The sequence below is a fragment of the Ptychodera flava genome (assembly GCF_041260155.1).
Source record: "Ptychodera flava strain L36383 chromosome 23 unlocalized genomic scaffold, AS_Pfla_20210202 Scaffold_23__1_contigs__length_28996876_pilon, whole genome shotgun sequence".
Taxonomy (NCBI): domain Eukaryota; kingdom Metazoa; phylum Hemichordata; class Enteropneusta; family Ptychoderidae; genus Ptychodera; species Ptychodera flava.
In genome coordinates, this window is record NW_027248277.1 from 28,898,066 (window position 1) to 28,918,224 (window position 20,159).

Genomic DNA, 20,159 nt, shown 5'->3' on the forward strand with positions numbered 1-20,159 from the left:
TTTACTTTTTCATTTTATCCTTACAAATTATACAAATACATGTATAGTGTTTAACTTTTCCAAGTTGGGGGAGTGGGGGGTCTCTTAAAATTTCACCGAGGAACGCGTTACTCAAATTCATCATAGTTGGCTTAAGGCGGGGGGCGGTGATGTTATTCAAATTTCTGAGTTTCTACTTTATGTAATTCGTCCCCAGACATACCGGTGTATTCGTTCCCAGCCCTATGGAGTGACATCGAATTCTCAGTCGCAGGGCCCCTAAACACTTATCCATTAGAAAAGTTGGCATAGCCTACAGCAGGCCTTGCCGTGTATAGAACCATGGTGACTGTGTATATGTCCATCACTTTATCAGTCCGTTAGAATCACTTCAATAATTGATATGTCATCACATGCACACTGAATGCTACCTTTCAAACTGTGGTCAACGGGATTGGGATCGAGACACGAGGAACGCGTCCGTGTGCCATGGCAACTGTTAACTTGGTCACGTGATCAAGACTTGAGCAGACTGCGCGCGCTGTGAATATCATAATAATGTCAGTCGACAACGAGTCGGTTGCCATTTGTCCACAGTCGTTGTGATCGACAGCCAGCAGTGTTCACTTATTCCCAGGGAGTACTCTGCTATTGTAATGCATAGTAATGTACACGACCTAAGATGACCGAGTCCGTCATTATTTACATGTTCCACTTTCGGAGATGTCGTAAAAACTCATCGTCTGCAATGCTGCCATATTGCTGGGACGTGCGTCGATCTCGAAGATGTCGGCGCGGTCACCCAAAATGGACATCGGACGCATAATGTATGTAGGTCCCCTTTCAGCTCTTTTATGACAGTCTGCTTACAGTTTTTTCAGGATGTTATTTTGTAAGGAGTGTACGCTATCATCGTTCAATTATTGCAGTACAGTGGGTTGTAGCCCTGCGTACGATGCTGTGTGTTGTGGTGAGCGGGGCTATTAGCTGTACAGTCGCGACGCAGCTCCGCGATTTAGCGGTTAATTTGAACTGCGCACTTTTTCTGCGCAGGTTGCCAGGATTACTCATGGCGGATCGAGCTCTACGGTCAGGTAAGTGGTATGAGTTAGAAAACGTTGGAATTCTCATACATCCGTTGATCTGTCTGTCTAATTCAGGAAGTATGTATTAAAGGAAGACGTTGCCTTTGTGTGGACGATTGCATAATATTTGTACATACGACATGGATCTATTTTATATGTCTTCGAATGTAATACGTTGATTTCCAGCCACTCGCTATTTCTGTTAGGTACCGATTCTTTTCGAAATTGGCAAAACCGTCCTAGACAGCGATTTACCTAACCATTACCAGAAATGTCTTTTATCATCCTTGTGCTACGAAATTGTGGAATATGGAACCGGTACATCCATTACGACTTGAAAATTTTGCAGTAAAACTCTGCCTGTACGGTGACTGTTTTCACCTAGAGCTGCAGGGCGACAGATCCGACCAATGGAAAATCAAAGAGTTTATTTAGCGCCAGCGCTCCGTTTTCCATTATCGGTGATTGTTCCTCTTTAGGCCCCTAAATTCCAAAATTTTCTTGCCAGACCGGGTTCGGAACTTATTTCGCACCTACTCGCTAAAGGATGTCCCGATGTTTTTCGCTGATAAAACTCGTATTTCGATTGACATGTGGTAGTATCCGCTGTGTTCAGCTGTGTTGCGCTGTGCGAAAAACAGCGCTAGCGCCCGCTTGTTGCCTATGGGACGGACACCTAGCCCCACTTTCCATGGAAACCGGAAGTGCAGCAAGTGCAGTGACACTTTCGCTGTTTTATTGAATCAGATTTGTTGTTTCATGTTGCATTTATCAAGATAATTAAATTTTTATGAATGATAATTTTGTTTGAGCAAGTATCACCCACCTAGGGTTACCTTTCTACATTACTGCGTGTTTCAGGGGTTTCATCAAGAGCCGGCAGCCGGCGAAATTGACCGGTTACTCTTACGATTTCGCCGGCTACCTTTTTGGAAATTTGAACTCTTTCATTATAGCTAAAATATGTTTTACCTTCTGAAATGATACGGACAAGTTTCATAAGATGTGTAATCAAACTTTTCAACGGCTTTTATGTGAAACAAAATTTAGAAGACGAGCGACTACTACGATCGCTTTGTACTACGATGCAGCACGGTCTTGCGTATACTGCCTCAATAAAAATCGGAATTGCAATTGACGATTCTATTGGCTACCTGAATTGCTGATTCCTATTTGGTGACCTTTATATACGCTAATGAAACGTGCATACTACACCTGTCGGCCGTCGTTAGCTCAACTCAAAATGGTCGATGAACAAATGAAGACGGAAGCGATCGCAAGGTCAAGCTTCGCTGTACGATCCTCGGTTTTGAAGTGGACCAAGAAACAAGAGAAGGATAATTACGTGGATTTAAACTGTTTTCGTAGGCAATGACCTGATTTTTTTTCACGAAAATCTTTTTAGTAAGCCGATGTGCGTTGCACTGCGGTTGGCGTAATTGTGAAGGAGTATAGCCAGCAGGACGTATGATATGTACTGACTTCTCTTCGGTCTATCGACGCCAATAAGAACGTCGCGCAGAGTGGTTACAATGCGATCAGACCTCTAAATTCACTTCAAAAGATTTCGTCAAGTTCAGCTAAATGTGCGCTTCTGCATGAACGTACAAATTTTCATATCCTATATTAAGGTTCTTACTTTGCATACCCATATAGTCAAATAACCCTGAGGATCTTGGATTCTATTTGCGAAATATGGTAATGATTGTCATTTTTTTATCATTATTCGTTATATAAATTATCCTTTTACCTCCACTTTTTCATCTACAGATTTCCATACCAAACATCAGGGTTCTTAATTTTAAGCATAACATTATGCATTAATAAGTTTCTAATTTACTGTGCTTAAAATATGAGTTTTTCATCCAGGATGGCATCAACAAGGGGAATGTTTCCCCTTTACCAGAAAATTTCGGGGGCATTTCACCAGTTCATGTGTTCTACTTGTACCTCTAAGGTGTGACTGACACCATTTCATGGCAAGAGGGGGGGGGGGGTGGTCCCTTGTCAAATTAATTGGGGGGTGCCAACATTTCAACAGAGGGGAATTCCCTATCCCCTATCTAGATGTAACACTGTATAATATCATCTACATATCAAATTTATATTATTAATAATGGTGAATTATTATAGTTTACCTCCTAAAAGCATAGAGGCTCTAAAGACTTCAGTTTTCTTTGTTCAAATTATCGTCAACATTACCACATTTATCATTTTTAATTATGAATTATCATATTTAGGCCTAATCTCCCAGGAAAATGGCTTTTATGATATGAACACAAATTGCCCTGGAGCACTGCTGACAATTCCCCCGAAAATACTATATAGAAATTCAAGTGACTGTAAGCTGTAAAAAGTAAATTTTAGCTCATATTTCAGGGTTTCCAGCCTTCGGCAGGGAGGGGGAACACCCCCTCCCGGACCCTCCCCCGATGACGACTGCTTTGTGGTCATGGCAGCTGCAAGCCGCCTACTTTTCCATTCTAGCCCCCAACTTCAAAACTTCATGAAACCCCTGGTGTTTAACAACTGGTATGCATGTGTATTTTTCTCAATCCTTAGTATTTTCATGAAAATGCTGTCCGCATTGAAGATGTAGCAGGTGTGGGCTGCATATATACAGGAGTCCTTGGAAGACCCATGGTAGTAAGTTGTTGCTATTCATATCGCATAGACAATTAAAGGCACATTAGCTGTACTTTTAGCTATTTTTCCTGTTTTCTGTTTCTGTATATTAACTACAGTCAGTTTCCTAACCTAATCTATGTCATGCTGAAATATCCAGTATTATTCTGTCAGTCAACAACACCGCCATTGTCATGGTTTACAATGAAACTAGTAAGGACTTGAATACGGTTTTAAAGCCCCAGTATTTGTAACTTTTAACAATTTTTTTCATATTTTTAATTAAAATGACATCCTCAGTATGTGAAAGTAGACCATAATTAATACGGAATCGCATGGTTTGCATGCCCAGCCCGCCTCACGATTAACAGTAAAAGGAGTGAAAAATGACTTCTTGCTCAACCACATCTACGCAAGTTTTACTGTGGCGTCCGTAGAAACCATACGCTCTTCGAAAAGGTCTGGTCCATCGAAACTGGAGACTCAGCTAAAAACGCGCGAAAGTTGAGTGAAATACCGGAAAGATATAAATATGTAAGGTTTACCGATTGTTCCGACTATAATGAGCCGTGCAAACAAACGTCTTGAACAGCTAAACTAACGACGGAGGCAGTCGATTGTAAGCTTCATGCAAGGCACTGCACGTTGTGACCGATGGTACGGAGATCAAGTTTGCTGAATGAATTGAGAGAGAAAAACATGAATAAAAATTCAACACTTCACCATTGTAATCATTGAACTAGTCGTTTCTTCCATCATGGAGTATAATGAAAATTTCGTTGAAAATAAATGACGGGACTGATTCTGCTCCGTCTACTCAAACGAAGTTTTGTGTACGGCCAGGCTACGCTGCAGGCAACACAGCCTATCAACTTCGCATATCGTTGCCGTACGGCGTAATTGAAAACGCTCAGAAAGGAAAAATTATATCTTGAATGCAGTACAAAAGTCTTACTTATTAAATTTAAAAGTATTTCAAAATAATATCGAACGTAACGGGTATCTAATCCTCACAGGGACTACAGTAGTACAACAAGTATCGGCTAGCTGCGATGCCATTACAACTTCGCCGATGCTAACTAGCCATGTATGCAACCCCGAAATTTCGGGGTTAGTTAATATGCTAAGCCGGTCGGAAGGTGTGAATCACGTACACATCGATAATACCAAAATCAAACGACTCGAACAGCATTTGCATGCAAGGCAGTGTGTGGAAACCGCGACTATTTCTCCTGTAAAGTTTGATTGAATTTTATTTTCGTCACAGTCCCTCTACAAGGGACTATGGTTTCGTGGTATTTTCGAACTCTGACACCACATGGCAATTGCGATGCGACATCGGTACACAAGAACTGCAAAGACGCTTCATTGTACCATGGATGTACATCCATGATTGTACTAACACCTATAGCACAAAAGCTGAAAATGGTCGAACGACGTAAGCACGGTCACTCAACAAAAGCGAGTGGAATGACCGTGGCGTGCAGACTTCGCTCGACTTCTATAGCTTGTAGACTTGACTGCCACTAAAGTTCATATTTTACAAGTATAACTCCTACTTTCTTTCGGTCCGTACTTATGACGACATAGCGGCAGCTGTATACCTTACCTCATCCCACCTCACAAGAAAAAAACAGAGACATTGTCTATGTATTCGACTCGAGTGCATTGCATCCTGATGTAGCCTCGCCAGTCACAATCGTTTTATCAAACGTTTTGAATCAGACAAGGACTTCCGTCAGAAGAAAATCGTAATGAAAATTTGTACCATTCTTGAGGTTGCTAATTCAGCAAACAACACAGGCGATAACTGTGATTGTTTCACAGTCTTCAAACGCTCCTAGCAGAACATTTACACCAAGCAGTGGAGAACGAATTCAATTTAAATAGCCAAGTGCAGGTAAAGCTACATCCTAATCAAAAAATATGAAAATACAAAATTGAGAGTCCCTTGATGACGCCGATTTTTTTTTATGCCGGTGATATTGAGGGGGCCGCGGACCTCGAACGGAATGATGTTAAGTTACAGTCGTAGATAAAGGTTTTCAGTTCGGACTTTGATTACTTGAATTTGTGGTGATTCGGACTCAGTATTTGCTGCATCAAAGGGTGTAAAGTGTAAGATGAACGCTCATGACTACGGTATTTACATGCTGGTCATTAACCACGGTGACTTCACCATACTAGTAATTTGAATCCTATCTGCGGACGGCAGTGGATCACATGGTCCATGCTGCTTATCTCTCGCCAAATGCCCTTGGCGAAAGGTTAGATCATGTTTTGTCTAAATAATGCATCAAAACATTACAAAATTTGTTGAAACAACATTTGATGGACATTCATGATGGATTCATGGAGCATGAAATGGTAGTGATTCGCATGCTTTTTACAGAACTCGCTGTTACGTTGTTAGCCTTTTCTATTCAAGTTAGATAAACATAATTATGCCAGCATAAGCCGCATAAACGCTAGAAGCGAGGACTGCGTTCCTTTTTGAACAGAGCTTACAAACTGCAATTTACCGGTGGTACACATTATGTTTGAAAAGTCCCCCTACGATAAAAACACAGTGAGAGTGACAGTCACTGAAGGAAGACAGTTTTCACGAAAACAAGGATATCTCTCACTGCGAGTTGTCGTTGAAAGGCAACCGACGCCAATATCGTAATCCCCATCCTATGTACTGCAGACATGCCTTCAAAATGACCCAGATGAAACAGTTTTGTGGCTATCGCTGAATTTTTTTAAAGGGATATATATATATATATGTGTGTGTGTCACTTTAAAATCTTATCATTTAACGGCCAAAACAGTGACCATGAAATTTAAATTTCCATTTCCACATAAATGTTGGCATTTTAGTCCTGTTTGTGTAGCGTAGCCTCCGTCGATTTTAAATTTCACTGAACGAACGCGGCGAACAATGATTGCTTCCTTGCTCCCGTTTCTCTTCGTCTCTTTGACCATCTACATGTATCTTCTCTGTCTGATCACAGTCCCTCTGTGGATAGAGGGACTGTGGTCTGATCTTCATTCACAGTCGCTGTCACAAAGATAATCTATCTATCCACCCACATGATCTATCTATCTAGTTATTTGTCTGTCTGTTTTTTTATTTATGCTAAATGCTATGGAAAATACTGGTCGAGAAGTTTATAGCTTGTTCCTTTGTGAAAATTACACTTTACAATCCCTGGAAGAAACTGGATTGCGAAATGAATTGACCGGTCAACTTCCGTTGTCGGACAAAGACGATCTCGTTTGTGTGAAACAGAGGACGAGGCGACATTTCACTTTTATATGATATCCGATATTTACGGCTACTAGACTATACAATATCGAAATTAGATTGGCTTAGCCAGATCTATAAAGGGCTGAAATCTCCGATATATATCGGATATTTACTTGCGATTTGACTGAATCTAGTATCGTCTAGTATCGAAGCTAGAGTCAGTCCTTGGAAGTCGGGTTTGGCCAGAACTGTGAGGCGGTGAAATCTCCGATATATAGCGGATATTGACGCGCCACTTTACTGAATCGTCCTACTGTTCGCCATATCCTTGCCCCGAAAACGACTACTGGCAGATTATTAGGACGCTCGTTATCGTCTAGTATCGAAGCTAGAGTCAGTCCTTGGAAGTCGGGTTTGACCAGAACTCTGAGATGGTGCAATCTCCGATATATATCGGATATTTACTTGCGATTTGACTGAATCTAGTACCGTCTAGTATCGATATTAGAGTCACCAAATCGCCGATAAATATCGGGTAAATATCGGAGATTTCACAGATCCGGTGTGCCGAGGCACAGGACAAGTCATTCTAGTATCGTCTAGTATCGATATTAGAGTCCCCAATCGGCGAAAAATATCGGATATATATCGGAGATTTCACAGATCCGGCGTGCCGTGGCACAAGGCAAGTCATGCAAGTATCATCTAGTATCGATATTAGAGTCCCCAAATCGCCGATAAATATCGGGTAAATATCGGATATTTGAAAATTTGAAAAATTGAAATAATCTGCCACGTAGTCGTTTTCGGGGCAAGGATATGGCGAACAGTAGGACGCTCGTTAGCTTCATTGCTTGTCAACAAACAGAGGGTATGCAGGATCAAAATGTCAGAAAATAAAATCTTCCGGGGATGTTACTTTACTACATTGCCAGTTATTGATGCTATGCTCGGGTCTATGGCTCGGAGAAGTGTTTTAGCATTCACAGAAGGTCGATCGACACTCTTTAGCAACAGTAAAATTGCGCACATGCACACGTCACTGATATGAAAACCTGGCTTTAACTAATGTTTTACGGCTGAGATGTGAGCCTTCACGATAAGTGCAGATATAATGTGATTTCAAAAAAAAAAAAAAAAAAAAAAAAACGGAAAAAAAAAGTCCATGGAAATTTGCGGTGTAAATTTTCTTCTGTAGTACTATTTGATGCGGACCATCGCTGGTGCAGTCAGCCAAAAATAAAGGCGTAGTATTACACCATGGAGCTAGAAACGGATCTGGCTCCATGCTTACACCGATACGTACGTTGTACCGCTGTATAAACCACTGATGATTTATACACGTCTAGGTACACATAATCAGGTGCCAATGTACTCTTGCATTGCACGGCCAAAACCGGTATCGATTTATCAACGCGTGACAGTCCCTCCTCCAAGCAAGAGACGTCCTTTTCAGGCTCCCTGGGTCAACCCATGGAGGTAAGGGTCAGCCATAGTCCGTATCGTGTTGAGGACTTGAGGGTGAGCATATCAAGGTCCGCATTGCCATAATGCTGGCCAGAAAATCATCGTCGATAATCCCCTCATTAACTAATACTGTGAGCAAACTAACTTCATTTACACTTCGCCGCGAAATGCATACAGGTGGCGCTTTTCGCATCTGATTAACAGGCGTTAATAGGTGTCAAGTTAGCATCGGGGAAGTTGTAATGCGATGGAAGTTCGAACACAAGAGAGACCCGGCCTCACTGCAAAGTCGATCGTCCCCTGCGCACCCGGCCCGACAGCAAACTAACCTCTTGGTTTGATTCTGTTGTTTATATTTTTGTATAAAATTCATGATACATATCTGACTTTCACAACTGTACAATTTGCTCAGGCTGTAGTCTACAGACGATCGGAGGGAGCTAAGGCAGGCCCCAAATTTGCATGGACAATGCCGGTACAATCGATGAGAAAGTCATTCACATAAACCTAAATGAAGTGATCAATACAAAACTTTTAAACATCACTGGTTCTGAAAATTTATGATCAACGGTTCTGACCTACGGAATTTACACTGCGACGTTGTTTTTTGTGTGTTTGGCCAGCTACTAGACCTGTAAGGCTGTACTACATGGAGGTAGTAGACTGTTCAAGTGCAGCGGGGTCGGGCCGAGATTGGTGTGTGGGGCCTGCAGCAAGGTAAAATTGACAGCGTCCATCGCAGAATGCCCGCGTGTTATCCTTTCTCGTTTGGGAGGAAATTTACCGCTGTATTCAGAATGCCTTTTTACCAGTATAAAAGCTCAGTAACTGATGCATCAAGAGCCAAGAGTCTGTAAATTCCTTAGCAGTAGCTCCATTGTTTTTTTCTAAATTTTCGCTGAGATACAGCAGCTAGCAGTGCGTATACTGGTCCCGATCGTTCGGACTCAGGCGTTCACAGCTGTTTAGGGAGCCGTCATTATTTACGATCTGGGGGTCGGAGGAATTACATTAGAAACTCCGAAATTTTGAGTCGCACCCCAGCCAACCATGATGACTTTGAGTAACCCCCTCTCTAACAGAAAGTTTGGCTTACCTGGGCCCATGTAATAATATGTAGATATAAAAGCTCACCTAATAAGCAGTCTCCGACCATTTGGATGGGTAGCATGTCAATATGGTATGGTTAAATGTCCAAATGGTTGTTGAACTCAAGTCAAATAAAATATATTTCTGATAATATAAAGGATGAATTCACAACAGTTCAGTTTTGTCCTAGATCCTGTGCACTTATAGTGATATCTGTCGAGAACATTTCTCCATGACCCAGCCTCTCCTTCCAACCCTGGTAACGACTGCAGAAAACTACTGTGTGACATCATCATCACCACTGTTGCCTTGCTTCATCTAGTTGATATTTATTTGTACTGTTAGAGTATTTATTTTCTTTTTATTTAATATGTATCAGAGTAAAATATATATAATCAACCAATCATTATGTCATTGAGGACAGAGTAAGACAAAGAAAAAACATTTTGAGCACCCCCTTATAACTTTCAATTTTTGAATGACCCCCAGGTCGTAAATACTGACGGTTCCCTTACTTGCTGCCAAAGGCCATCGCGTTCACTGCATTCGACAGCCTACCGTACATTGCCAAACTATGTTGCTTCGATTTCGCAATCACCTTGCCGCTAAAGCGACAATCAGCTGAAATTTAATACTTCAAGTTACTCAATTTTGATAGCTATTTGCCTACAGAAGTGAGCCAAGTGTATATAGTGTCGTCTTGATTTTACATCGGTACCCGGAGTGACCAACTGCAGGGTGCGCATCGGTGCACTGCCGACTGCAGTTTGAATAATCCGTATATACCGCACACGGTACCAGAATAGAATGTTAGACTCTCTGCCAAAGTTCTGTATCCTCTGAAACACAGTAGCAGTACGTATTTGAACGGAGAAGAACAAAATAAAACCATTCGCAGGTCATTCAGCCGGCGACCATGGGCGATTACCCGGGCAGTGTGGCGTGGCATGGCAAGGCCCCAGGAATGTTGCAGGCTCGATGATGTCATCAGTATCGGCGTTCTCGATCACGTGCACAGCCTACAAATTGTCAACAAACCCGCGCGGCAATCCAACTCGATCGGGCAATATTTAGCGTTTGTATGTCACTACAGGAGCACAAATTTGGCTTATTTCTTTACTGAACAACATTTCACGATGGATGTAAGAGAATAATATGTAATTTCGAACATAAAAAAAGGTTAAAAGTTACAAATACTGGGGCTTTAACAATATCAATACTGATTATTGTGTGTGATATGTGATGCTTAAAGTCACGTCAGCTTTAATGTTTTCCTGTGTTTCGTCTTGTTCTTTTCATTGAAGCATGTTTGAGGGCAAATTGTCCAATTCTAGTGATTGCCCTGGTTTCTTTTTTCTAGCACTTCACTTCAAATTATGTGATGTCACATTCCAGTTTTACTTTGTTTTGCAGGCATAAGTGTGTATGGAAAGGGGACAATTGGATTGCTGTTGGATTGAGCTTCATGCACAAAGGTATGTATGCCAGAGATATTCACCCTAGTAAAAACAAGTGTGGCCCATGTAAATTTGGTTGTAAGGAACATGCGTGGACTACGTATTTCCATCTTTTACAAAAAAAGGTGAAATACCCCGAGTTGTATGGATGGGTTCACAGTACATATTCTGATGTGCAGGATGATGACTGTATATGTAGGAGATGTGAAAGGGAGTTCAAACGCTCCATGCACAATGCAGTGAGTAGCAAGCCCACTGAAAAGAGATCCAAATTAGATGAAGGTAAGTGCCTAGTGAAAAATGCTGACTGCAATGAGGAAAAAATTCATTCTTGTTCTTTCGCAGGTAAGGATAGTATATTAAAATGCTTTGGTGTTAACTGCATTGATGACGAAATTATCTTGTGTCACACTCATTACAATAGGCTATGGAACTTTACAAATCAGCACAAATGTTTTCTCTGTAACGTAAGTTTACCATTAGGGGCAAGGCACTGTACTAATGAAATCATCTCTCAATTCGTAGAGTCTAAAGGCTCAGATGAAAACTTAAAAGAATTGAGTATTGATGATGAAAATGAAACAAAATTTGTTTGTGAAAAATGTCGGGTTTGCATAGACAGATGGTACAGATGTGATGAAAGCGCCATAGGAAGGTCAAAAAAATACCTCCGATCATTGTTGGAACAATATCAACAGAGTACTGGTATGTGCTGTAGTGTTGATGATGTTATCTTTTGCAGCTTAGCAAGGGTTCTGGAGAATTTGGGTGAAATATTATTACAAGATAAGGTAATTTTGCTGTCAGAGCTGTACAATAAATATCTTCAATTTGTGACCTCAATAACAAAACAGCTTGGCCTTTCTGATCAGCAGGGTCACAATGCCAAAAAGTCCCAGAAATGGTTATTAGGGCGCATCAACTTTGCATTAAAACCATGTGTGATGACCCATGTGAGTAAAAATAGGTCACTGGGAACACTTGTGTACAGATTTGGGACAGATTTGGAAGAGTGCCTGCATGTGGTTTATGCAGAATATGCAGGTAAGTGCAGGCAACAAGAGGACAGCATCTGTGGTCTTCAAGAGACAATAGACCGACTTGTGTCATCAGACCAAGAAAACTTTTATTTTAAGTTGAATTGCGTTTTAGCAAAATTGCGAGTGAAACTTTCAGAATATGTGAAAGGTCAAATAGCCAAAGGCAAAGACATGTTGTTGGATAGTGTTACCTTTCTGACTGAAGTACAAAATGTAGACCCAGTGCTCTGGAATTTTGTAATGAGACTGACCTTAGGTGATGGTGAGGAAAGGCAGTTTTTTCAGAATGGTAACTTCAAGTGGGATGAACATTTTGTGGCAGGTTTGTACAGTTCTGAACATGTCAATAGGACTCGCCTCTTAAGACGACTTTTCATTATTGCCTGCATGGCATTTACATACAATGAGCAGTGCTATTATCCCTGTCACCTTTTACTTTGTGATGTGGTGGACAAATTCACAAACTCCAGCAGGGAGTGCATGGAAATTTTGAATAAATTTGGAATTGTACCATCAAAGGACACACATCAGAGGCATGTCACCAAAATATGTACAGGTAGGATAGAGGACGGCTTGGAATGGGCAAATGAATCATTTGTAACCTTTCAGTAGATAATATTGATAAACTGAGTAGTTATGCGGCAGTCACATCTGAGCAACATGGGAGAAGCTTTCATGGAACATCAATCCAGGCTGTTAGTGCTCTTCCAGATAGTGTTAAAAATGATGAGAGTGAATACACCTGGTTCCATCGAGAATCACTTGATTCATCAGAAGGTGTACGGTTTAAAGTAATCAATTGTCAACCAGATAGCAGCAGCTTTTACCGGGCAATTGCAGCACATTTTAATCATACAGTGAAAGTCTGTAAACGAGGAAGTGATGGGTGTGTGAGTGCTAGCTTACAGGAAACAGAGACTCTACTAGTGAGAAACCTGAGAGATCACGTAAGTACACTCCTGTGCAAAAATGTTGAATACTTTGAATCCCTACCGGAAGTGGCTCTTTCACCTTTCCTTGATGAAGATTGTGGCCCATTCATGAGTATATTACAGAGAATTGAAAGTAGTCGTATAGAATTTCAACCAGTTGGCGCTTTGGAAATCATGATGTCATCATTTGCCTTGAGAAGAATTGTAAATGTATTTGTACAAGTAAATGGCTTTCTTGTGAAAGTGTCGGCCTATGGTGACAAATGCAAGTCATTTATCCACTTACCAGCAATAAATGTGCTGAAAGTAACCAGACATACCAACTCCTGTGCTCACAGGAACAACTGATTGATGGTAAGTCGTTGTTAAGCACAAGTAATTTAGGAGATGGTTTTTTAGATGATGTGCATAGTACCACTACATCAGACACAGAGTACACGTTTGTCAGTACCATTGGCAAATATGAATTTGGTGATGTCAATAAAGGTGGGTATGAGAAAGTCTGCAAAGGGAAAGAGCGTACCATTCCAAAGCCTCTGATATTGAATTTGTATCCAACTGATGTGAATATTGAGGAAGGAGGGGAAATCACTAGAGGTCAGGTCACACTTGAACAATTTAAACACTCTGAAAAGAATCCTCAGAGATGACTGAACTTAAGTCACATGTGTACGAGTACATTCTGCACAAGGTAAGTGCTTCTACGACACAGCCAACTGTACATCTACCAGGTCTAAAATTGTACATGTGTGGACAGGATGACACTGTTCCTGAAAATCAAATATCTATTATGTGGCTGTAGTGGATGAGCCAGCTGATAGTAAGGAAACACTATTGAAGGTATTGGATTACCTGCATGAGATACTTGAAATTGGCAGAAGGCTTGAGTATCTTGTTGTTGTGGGTGATGGAAAGACTTATGACTATTTGATGAAACTGAAAAATGAATATGGTAATGCATAAAGTTGGATGATCCCATTCATAGGTGATTGGCACACCTTAAAAAATTACCAAATCACTCTGATGAAAATTTACTGGGACGCTGGACTCAAAGAATTAGCAGCCATGTTTCATAAGGGTAAGACCTTGCAGAGCGTTGCTGCCTGTACCAGCTTTGAAAAAAAGCATCAATTCCTTCTGCAAGTGTGGGAAGCAATGTACAGGTTTCAGTATGAACTGTTTCTCAAAGATTGCCATGACAATAGCCAAAGTAGTCAACTGATAACTATGATCAGAGACAAACTCCAGATTACTGATAATGGTAAAATAGCAGCAGCTGTTAATCTGGAGAGTGCAAGAGACTGTGTTAATAAATCACATGATGAATTTACTACATTTGTAGCCAATCAGTCACAGGTAAGTGATACATTCAACATGTGGTCAAGATTCATAAATACGGACATGATGGCATACATAGGTTTGTATCTAGGGGTGAGGGGGAGAAACTGGAATCTGAGAGTGGCTAGTCTGAAGGAAATGTGCCCCCTGTTCCATGCAATGGACAGGACTATTTACCTGAAGATTGTAAGCCATCACTTGCGAGAGCTTATGATGTTGCCACAGTCATTATACAAGCATTTTGTTGATGGTGCCTTTGCTGTGAGTATATCAGGTAAGGAAATGTCTTCAGTAGCACTTGATGAGGCACATGAGATGTGCATCAACAGAGATGTCAAATCAGTGCTACACTCAACGTTTCAGGAAGCATTATGCCGATATATACACTACTTGCCATTTCGTGCAAGAATTCTCCAGAATTTGAAATCACAGCTGTATCCTGAAAGAAACGATGGGTCAGTTTCAATTATTAGACCTGCCAGTATTGTCAATGATGAAACAAATGTAAAAAAATATCATGAGAAGCTAGTCACCTCTTTCTTCAATGAGACAGGTAAGTCATTGAAACATCTGTTTTCAGGAAAAGAGGCAACACAGCAGCAACACCAAGGTATGCTTACTGTGCGTGACGTTGGCATCGTAGCCATGGAGGATTATGTGAAAGCAGTGTATCTGCATACTGGTTCTTTTACACAGGTCAGAAAGAAAAAGAACACAAATACTTTTGCAAAAACCAAGGTAACTGTATCAAAACAGTACAGGGAAATAAAAGATCAGAAACTTGTAATTTCATGTCTTCGTCGACAATTGGCTTTCAGCAAAGCTAGTAACAGACCAGTGACTGAGCTAGGACGATTTGTCGCTTTACCGCGTGCAATCTGTAACATGATGGGCCTTCCAGAAAAGGGGATTAAGTCAAACATGACTAAAGTACTTAGGGCAAAGTACAGAGGTAGCTTTGATACAGAGATGCCCAAAACTGCTAAGGTAAGTAGAGATCTGTGTGTCATTTTAGAAGGAATGTTCATGATCAATACTAACCCACTTGGATACCATAAAACATTTTACGACTATATAGAATTTCTGTACAAACGGTGGGTAGTACAGTATATGAATATGTATGGAGCAGCTGAAGTACACATAGTATTTGATCATCCTGAAAGACATGGTATAAGCCCAAAAGAGATTGAAAGATTGCGGAGAGATGCTCTTGCCAGCACTGATGAAGGTGAGTATCAAATTCTGACATGTGAAAGCTACTTGCCAAGTAGTTGGCACAAATTCATCAGGCAACGTGTGCAGAAAAGGAAGCTAATAAATTTGATATCAGAAACATTCCTTAGCATGGGTAAGTCCTTGAAAGATCAAGCTGTGGTACTTGCTGGTGGTTTCGATGGCGTGAAGTCTGATCAAGCATACAAATCCCACCAAGGTAATGTAGTTAGAGTAGAGAAATATGATAGCAATCATGAGGAGGGAGATAGTAGAGTATGGTTGCATTGTACCAAGACTAACTGTAAGTATGTGTTGATATATAGTCCAGATACCGACACATTCTTGGTTGGCTTGCCCATAGTAAACCCAGAGCAGCAGGTATATGTGCAACTTAGGGCTAAGGCATGTGATAACTTGTACCTGGATATGAATAGTTTGTGTGCATCACTGAACAGTGACGGAAATCTGCAACGTATTCCAAAGTTGAAACAAAGTGTTGCAAATGTTGTATATTGCTAGCGGTTGTGATTATGTGTCGTACTTTCGTGGGTGTGGAAAGAAGGTATTTTGGAATGCTTTCTGCACCAATGCACACTTTATATCAGGTGAGGATAGACCAGGTAGTTTGAGTAACTCAGATGAAAACACAGGTAAAACTGAAGGGCTTCTGGCGTTTTACAGGCTAATTGGTTCTGTATACTTCCAAAAGCATGCAGTTGCTTTCCAGGTAAGAACACCAGAGGAGCTATTCTCCAGTATTGAGAATGCTAGTAGTACTGCTAGTCCACTGGAGTTGCACATACAGTTTCTATCCCATATTCGTGAAAAACAGTGGGCTAGAGTGGACTCAGAAGATGGCTTAATGCCATCAGATATGGCTCTAATGTACCATTGGTGGAGATGTTGTTGGGTTTCCCAACTGTGGTCACAAGCAGATAAGGATAGAGTTACTTTGCAGCCACTGACTGATTGGGGGTGGAACATTGACAATGGAAAGCTTGATGTAGTATGGGATACAAGGGAAAATATGGAGAAAGTACAGGCATATGTGCAGAGCATAAGAAAAGGATGTGGATGCCAAAAGTCAGAGTGTAGACACAATACATGCAAATGTAAAAAAAATGATCAGTATTGTCAGATTGGCTGTAGGTGTAAGAACTGTGTGAATAGACCTGGTGTAAAGGCAGAGAGTGAGGCAGACATCGATGAACTGGATGTGGATGATGATGATATTGTGGCAAAATGTCTTGATCATGCTATAGTCGATGAATTAAATGAGGATGAGTTGAGTGAGGATGAGTATGAAAGACTACAGTTGGTACAAATGATAGATCAGTTGCCAGAAAAGCAGGTACCTGATGAAGAGGAGGAAGGCTTGTGTTCAGAGGATATAACTGATGATGATGATGATGATGGTGAAAATGATTTGTGAGATAATTATAAGTGGCTCCACCATATTTTTGACTGCAGACTAAGAAAATTATCAGTCAGTTTAGTTCAGTCAAAACAGCATACATATGTGTTCTTTCTATCAACACATTTTCAAAACAGTTGTGATATTCCCTATAAATTATGTGATATATGTAGTTGTATGCTTACAAATAAGCTCCATTTTGTCAGCCATCTCTGAATCTAACAAATTGAACCATGAATACATTTTCGTACTGGAAACTTCCTTGTTATTTTATATACCTCCAAAGTTACTGTACAATAAAAATTAATGTACCTTCTAGAGGGTGGAACCAAGCCTTTAATGTTCAGTGCATGCCTGTATATTTTGTATATATTTAAAGGCTTATATAAATTGTTTTCTCTTACAGCCACTACAATACAGAAGACAGCGCAAGAATGTCATGAATTCCCTAGTCACTTTCCATGCAACATTCCTAGAACCAGTCAGTGTGCTTCCTAAAAGTTGATAAAACCTTTGTTTCGATTGGAAAGGTGGAAATTTGCAAGGGAAGTGATAGGGAGTGTATGACTCTTCTTGCATCAGCACAGCAGTAAAACAATTTCTAGATTGTTCCTGTTACTTATACTTATCCAATTAGCATTTTCATTTTTACAAACATTAGTCTGTTGTCCTTGTGGTTACATTAATAGATATCAAGTAGTTTTTTTAAAAGGACAAAGTCACTCATTTTTGACATCATCCCGGTTATTTAAGTTTCTTGTGAAATATTTATGTTGTTCTGCTCATTGAAATAGGCTCAGTCACTGGTTATCACATATCAACCCACACCCTTTGCATGGACATAACACATGATTACTTCCATCATTTAATTTAATCATTTTGTTATGGAAGACTTCATGCATTATAACCATTCATAGGGTGAGAGTTGAACTGTAACAGCTTATTTCAGTGAGCAGAACAACATCAATAATATTTCAAAAGAAAGTAAAATATCAAAAATAAGGTAAAAAATGAGCGACTTTGTGCCGTTGAACAGTAAACTACTTAGAAAACATTCCTAAACCCTTTTCATTGTTTTATTTACTTGCAAATGTTATTATAGGCTAACATCTTATGATTGTTTTTTTTTCTTTTTTTTGGCTTACAGAATGAAGCATGCATATTCATTGATCTGTTAACTGACTGCATGTCATTGTACCAGAATATGAAAATAGTGATTTGACAAGATTGGGTTGCATGAAGAAAAGAGGAACTACCACTTACAAATTATGTTTTCTTGTATACATGTATATTTTTCATGAAAATAAACAAGAGTTGTATTTTGTATATCCATGCAGCTATTTAGTTTTTAGTCCTTTATATAAGTAATGTGATCATGTTGACACACAAAATGTTTTATCTTATGAACACTTATTCCAGTTAAAAGTTTATTTTTTTATGTTGATATGCTGCAGTTGCAAAAATTGTTTTAGATTTATATATATTATAAAAATATCAGTGTCACTTTTTGTTGCCAGGGAGTACTCTTTTTCACAATTAGTGTAAATGATGAGGACATCTTGAAATCCATTAAAGGGACTGTAGCTGTAACATTTTAATTCCTGTGTTGTAGTTTACAGTTTCTAGTGTGATTGCCTGAAACAGTTGTTGAATGTCCAGTATTGAGTATTTGGCTTTTACATCACATCCAATTTGTGTAAAATCCAGGTTGATAAGAAAATGAATTTTGCATCATTAAATACTCACAAACATCAGTTGGCAAACTCTTTTACAGGGACAAAGTTGCCCATTTTAGACTTTATTTCGGTTATTTTACATTATTTTGAAATGCTATTGATGTTGTTCTGCTCACTGAAATATACTTATCACCAGTTGTTACAGTTCAACTCTCACCTGTGGAGTTGTGTGTGAATTCTTCTAGAAAACCAATATTTGGTACATACCAAACATTAAATTGTCGAAGTTTATGCATTGAGCTGTGACAACCAGTGATTGAGCCTATCTCAATGAGCAGTACAATACAAATAATTTTCAAAAGAAACTAAAATAACTGAAATAATGTTAAAAATGAGAGACTTTGTCCCGTTAAATCATGTAGGACAAAAAAAGTACACTTTTAATGCAGTACTGAAATAATAATTCAGGAAATTACTGTGGTGTCATTTTAATGCCATATAAAAACCCTTGTATGTGTGCAGTTTATTAGTAAAGAAAAACACGGTTGTTTTGCCCTGAGTACTGGACACTTTATGGAGTAATAAAATTCTGCAGTATTTTCTTAGGGCAAATTATCCCATAAAGTTAATGCAAAGCAAAACATTGCTGGTAGCCCTCTAGAAAAAGCTTCAAATGTGTTCCTTTGTATTACTTCTAGCCTGTCAGTACATTTCAGGCTGCCTTAGGAATATCTACTTGTGTGAGGGTGTTTATGAATTCTATTTTGCTGTGATTGTAAATTTTTGTTGACTATATATGAAAATGTTATTTTGTAAGATATCACTTGCCAGCCATTGTAATGTCTTACTTGCATAAGGATACCATGTGTGAAGTAAATATATACTGACAAAATGTAGTTTAAGCCCTTAATGAAGATTCATGGGATGTTTTTTGTATGTTTTCAAATATTTATTTGTATGGCCATACAAAGTTGCATGCCAGAAAAGTTTATACATTTAGTGATTTCAGATACATTGGTGTTTTAGAGAATATAAATGTACAACATTTTAGTGAGGTATTTATTTTAATTGGTTTTATTTACACTCTTGCGTCATACTGTGTACCACTGTACTCTTTTATTTTTTAATATTCATATTTCTTAGTGTAGCGGTCACACATTATTATTATTATTGTTATCATATATGGGATTTCCTTTCTAATTTCAAACTGAATTCTAACATTCAATTTCTGTTTCACGTGTCATGAGGGCTTGAATAAACACCAGAAACCACTACGTCCATCCTTAATGTTGTCTTTTTTATGAGCCACAAAGGTGAACAAAGTCTTGTAATTGTTAGATTCAGATCATAAAGCAGCACGATTTCAAAATAGTGTGCGGCCTTCATGCGAGTTCGTTCAGCACAAATCCGAAGTAAGGTAAGATTTGATCTTGTGACCGTTGAGGGCGGTTCTTGGCTGCATCGGTAGGTGAACTGTGTGAAGGAACTGTTGACGAATTGGCACAGCCGTCCTAGGAAAAGAATGCGGTAAGGAAGTGGATTATTTGGTCAAAGCACAATCTGTTATGGGTTTAGTGCATTTTTGACTCTGGACACAAACGTTTTGCTGC

The 20,159-nt window shown here is 39.6% G+C and overlaps 1 long non-coding RNA gene across 1 annotated transcript; it reads left to right on the forward strand.

The window, feature by feature from the left end:
* The first annotated feature begins 1,008 nt into the window (after window positions 1-1,008).
* LOC139123709 (uncharacterized) lies at window positions 1,009-19,823 on the forward strand. Its single transcript, XR_011549773.1, has 4 exons — window positions 1,009-1,073; window positions 3,627-3,710; window positions 10,891-10,952; window positions 18,021-19,823. It is a non-coding gene; the product is annotated as an uncharacterized lncRNA (long non-coding RNA).
* The last annotated feature ends 336 nt before the right edge of the window (window positions 19,824-20,159 follow it).